Raw genomic sequence first — 5,578 nt, 5'->3', positions numbered from 1 at the left:
TGACAAATGGATTTAATAACTGTATCGCAAATGTATGACTTAACCACAGTGAAGGGGAGTGGGGGGGGGGACGGGAAGGGGGGAAGGAGCTGACCTAAGTAACTGTGGGAAATGGTGTTTTAACTGGAAACGGTAAGGCTACAGACAGAAAGCACTGTACAAAACACTGTGTTCTCATTGGAAAATGTGTTTCTCACAGAGGTACAGGTTAGCAATTCTGAAACTACTTTATGTGTAAACCAAGGCTGAACAAATAAGTAAATAAACTGTGGATAAAAGAGCCAAATTTCTCACCACCAGAAAAAGAAGTTACATTTTCGCTGGAGGGAAGGCTAGAGTCCAGGGTGCAGTTGGAGAGAGCGGTAAGAACTTATTTAGTACGTATAGAGATCTAGAGATACAGAAATGAATATAGACATGTGTGTGTACACGACTTAGCACATATACATATATTTCCTAACTCTGTCTGTAGAGAGGACCCAGAAGCAGCCATGCCCTCTTGGCAACAAACATACCCACCCAGCACTTGGATCCTTGTTTCTAAATAACATTCTCCAATAAAAGGAATCAGAGCTGTATGGAGAAATGGTTGATTCTAGGGCTAGGACAGGGAAAATATAAGATGAGCCTGAAGCATCTTTTGGAGTCAGGAAGTAAAGAAGACACACAGAGACAGAGAAAAGGAAGGAAAATAGAAGAAAAGAGAAGGAAAGATGAGGACGTGCGAAAAAGATACAAACGCTAACCTGGAAGAGCTTCCCATGGCCAAAGCTGGAACCATTTGAGGAAACAAACAAACAGATTCGAATCTAAAGAATACAATAAATCTTCCTGAGTCCATATTGATTGTATTGGATTGAATCGTGTCTCCTCAAAATTCATGTCCACTGGAATACCACAGTGTGACTTGGTTTGGGAACAGTGTCTGTGCAGGTATAATTAGTTAAAGAACTTGAGCTGAAATCATCCTGAATTTAGAGTGTCCTTATAGGAAGAGGAGAAGGTGATACAGAGATGGAGGTAGAGAACAGAGGGATGCCTTTAAGGCCAAGGAGCAGCAAGCATTGCCAGCAACCACCAGAAGCCAGGAGAGAGGCGTGAAAGGGGATGGTCCTCCCTTGGACCCTCTAATAGGAACCAACCCTGCCAACACCTTGATTTCAGACCTCCACCCTCCTGAATTGTGGAAGAACACATTTTTATTCTTTTAAGCCACCCCGTTTGTGGTAATTTGTTATGGTGGTGCTGAGAAACGGATACACTAATATAAGTAAATCATTAAACAAATAAAGGAGAGAGAAGGAACAAATTTCCCCTACAGGGGAATTTCAAATAGCATGTCTAGATAATCCCCTCTCCCAGAAGGGAAGCTTAATTCTTCTCCCCTTGAGTGTGGGCTAGACTGAATGACTTGCTTCCAAAGAATAGAATAAAGGAAGAGAAAAAAGAAAAACTCTACAGAAAAATAGGAACTCCATAGAAACATACCCCTTTAAACTAGTGATCAAGTTAATATCGCCAGTAATAGGTCATGTTGACGGTGTGTATTCCCCATTATGATGCAGTGAGAAGGGCACTTCGCTTTCATGGTATTCTTTCCCCAAACCCATAACCTCGGTCTAATCATGGGGCAACATTAGATAAACCCAAACTGAGAGACATTCTACAGAATACCTGAACATCACCCTTTAAAGCTGTCAAGGTCATAAAAAAACAAGAAAAAGACTGAGAAACTGACATAGATCAAAGGATACTTAAGGAGTTATGACGATTACAGGCAATGTGGGATCCTGGACTGGATCCTGGAATAGAAAAAGGGCAGAAATGGCGGAACTGGTGACACTGAGTAAACTGTGGCATTTAGTTAATAGTGTGGCACCAATGTCACTGTCTTAGTTTTGACACACGCACCACACTTAAGTAAGATGCTAACAGTGGGAGAAGCTGGCTGAGAGATATACAGGAACTCTCTTTACTGTCTTTGTAACATTTTGGTAAACCTAAAATAATTCCAAATTAAAGTTTTGTGTTGTTTTTTTTTTTTTAAATACAACTGTGAGTAAATGATCTAGAAGCCAGTCAGCACTTTCTCTACCTTGACTTTCCATCTGTGGTTTTATTTCCTTTCTCTGAGATGGAAGAGAATCTTGACTCAACTTCTGTTTGACACCTCCCCCTTCCAACCTCTTTCCCAAACTAACAAACACACTTTAAAAATAAGAAAGTAAGTAAATGAATGAATGAATGAACAAACAAATAGATAACTTACAGTACAGTGAGGGCATCCAGCAGTTTGGTGGGAACCATTAGAAAGTGTAAATATTTAGCCCTCATGGCTTGCCCATCACAAGGGCAACAGCCGCACCAGCACAGTGTTTCAAAATGAAAGTTCAATATTTATTCTGGTTCCCCAGTCCCTCGTCCACCAGGGCTCCCTGCACAGCTGGCTTTCGGATGGAGCCAAGGTCCCTCCTATGGGCCTCCTGATTTCCCACTCCACATGTGTTGTAGGTAAACAATCTGCTGGCGTCCACTCCATCTTATTGGCAGTCAAGAAAGAAAAGCCCGGTCAGAAGAAGGGGAGCACTTCTCACCCACTCTTGGATATCTTCAGCAGGTGTCTGTGCAGATCAGATGCACTGGATAAGTTACTGAGTGTCCTCTGTGAACCGGAAAGCACTCCGGAATCTCGGGATCTTGTGAGGCAGTGATGTTGCTAGTATTGGCCCTGTGCTTTGGTTCTCTTTGGACTATGAGGCTGTCCTTGCCACAAGACCAGATAACCTGCACAGGCATCTAACACACAGCAAGTCAGCCTGACTTGCTTTCTCAGCCCTTGCCGCCCTTGATTCTGTGGCTGACACACTTGATCCTTATGACTTTGGGCTCAGCTCTACAGTCATGCCTTGATTAAAAAAAAATTAATTCGGGACTTCCCTGGTGGTCCAGTGGTTAAGACTCCGCACTTCCTTTGCAGGGGGCACGGGTTTGTTCCCTGGTCGGGGAACTAAGATCCCCCCCCAACACACACAAAAAATTAATTCAACCTCATGGCAGCTCTGTGCTAGGTATAGGAACACAGAGACACATAAGACACGATTCCTAACTTGGAAGCGATCACTCTTGGCTGCTCCTTTGCTTTGGTTCTAATCCCATTTGGTACCCTAGTTTAGCTTTTCCTCTCTTCTCCAACTCCAGGCTTGTCTCTCTCTCTCTGGCTGGTCCATCCAGACTACCCCGCTGGTGATGTGATTCTCCAGTTTGGCTTTGGACTCCCTCCCGTTGGGTCATCCCCAGCATGGAGGCAGCACAGGGGAGAGGAAGTAGTTTTGGTGTCCTTGCTAATTCTTAGCCTTGGAGGTTCAGGAGTCTGGCAGTGTTGGCTATCTCCCTTCCTGCCTGGGCATCAAGTTTCTAGAGTTGCTTGCTGCCTTTCTCCCTCACTTGTTGGGACATTCTGGCCATCCTTGGGACATTCTACTATGTCATCTTCGGTGCTTGCACCCACTTCCTGTCTGGACCCCAGTGGACTTGTGTACGTACCCCTGAGCACTGATGTGCCCTTCAGATGGAACCTCCCAGCAGCAGCGCTGGGACCTTGCCTCCATCCCATCTTGCTCCCACTAAGGTATGGGAATCTTCTTCCTTATCACAGCTCCTCCATGGCTGCTGAGAGGGTCCAGCTGAAAATGACTGGACAACATGTCGCCTTAGCAAGAGGAGGGTCCTGCCCCAATTGGGAGAAGCACAACTGCTCAGCACCCTTAAGATTTTCATCTTTTCCAGGAACTTTGACAAGAGGCACATTCTTGCTCAAGTCTGAACCAGTTTTCTGTGTCCTACCAAGCGATCAAAGTCTAGTCTTGAAGCCAAAATATCTCATTTTGGGCCTTAATGTCTGTATCTCTTTTAAAGTTTTCCTCTTTTTTTTTTTCCCAAAGATGGGGGAAACCTAACTGAGAATGGCTGTACTGGTCTGGAGGTTGGCAGAGGTTAGGGTATCAGCTAGCAGCAGAGTTGCTTGGAACATGGCTTTCCCTCTGATGTCCAGCTGCCCAGTTCCAGGGAGCAGATAACCATCCCCTCAGCCCTCAGGGCCAGTCACTTCTGCAAGATAGCAGAGAGCAGGGAGCTCCATTTACTATGTGAATATCATTACTTTTCCTATGCGTTCCATGACGTGAAAATGGTTGAGAGGCTCTCTTGTAGGTTCGGACATCGACTGCTACCTTCCTCATTGCTCTGGCGGAGACAATGCCTTAGAATTCTGGGGTACAGCTGGTGGGGAGGAGAGAAGGATGGACTAGACCAGCTGGAGAGAGGTCCAGGAGCCACTCATAGGAGAGAATGTCTCTCAGTTAACAATCTCAGAGATGCTGAAGGCAAAAAAGTGAAGAGCCAAGCTTTGGACCATAAGACCAAGGAGTCTAGATCTATCATTGACTCAAGGGAACTGGGGGAGTTTCTGGCCCAGATGTGAAGGACCAGGAAGTGAGAGCATCGGGGAGCTGATGAGAGGACCAAAGGAAGGGAGTCTGAAAGATGTTGCATCCTTGCTGGACTTTCACCTGGGACCCGTGAGAACTAGATGCATTTCGAGGGCCAGAGTGGATCAGAGAAATTCATCACTGTCAAGCCCTACACTACCAGTGCTTGCAACTGGAAGTATTCTTTTCCCTCCCTTCCACCTCTTCAAATACTACTCATCCTTTGACGTCCAGCTCAAGACTGACCTCCCTCTGTAACTCGCCACGTCCTCTGAACTCCCACCACCACCTTGATCTCCATCATTCACTTTGGCATGTGACTGCTGATGCATTGCATTGTAAAGGCTCACAGGTACCACCTTTGCCTAGTTTCTCTCCTGGAAACAAGGCACCCTGTCTTAGGTCCTTTCACAACCCTCCCTGCATCTAGCATTCTGTTGGGCTTAGTAATTTCTCATGAAATGGACACAGTCATCAAGTGATATTGACATTCTCAATGGCCCAGATGCTTCACCAAACTTGGGTGTTGCCTGTCTGGCTCCACGCAAATAAACAAATGTCTGTAAATGGAAAGATTTTCCTAACACGTGTCAACTGGCAGAGGCTAAACTTAGTGCCAGTAGGGGAGGCACACCATGGGGCTTAGCAAATTAGGTTAAATCAGTAGTTCTCAACCTTGGAGTCCCATTTTCAAAACCTCCATTCTGATTTAATTGGTCCAGGATGGAGCCCAACCAAGAGTGTGTTTTTTTTTTTTTTTTTTTCTTGTTCTTTATGGTAATTAGGGCTTTTTAAAAAAAATTTATTTATTTTTATTATTTATGACTGTGTTGGGTCTTCGTTTCTGTGCGAGGGCTTTCTCTAGTTGTGGCAAGCGGGGGCCACTCTTCATCGCAGTGCGCGGGCTTCTCACTATCGCGGCCTCTCTAGTTGCGGAGCACAGGCTCCAGACGCGCAGGCTCAGTAATTGTGGCTCACGGGCCCAGCTGCTCCACGGCACGTGGGATCTTCCCAGACCAGGGCTCGAACCCGTGTCCCCCGCATTGGCAGGCAGATTCTCAACCACTGCGCCACCAGGGAAGCCCCCAAGA

The sequence above is a fragment of the Balaenoptera borealis genome, assembly GCF_965194805.1.
Source record: "Balaenoptera borealis genome assembly, chromosome: 13".
Taxonomy (NCBI): Eukaryota; Metazoa; Chordata; class Mammalia; order Artiodactyla; family Balaenopteridae; genus Balaenoptera; species Balaenoptera borealis.
Note: the sequence above shows the minus strand (reverse complement) of the source record.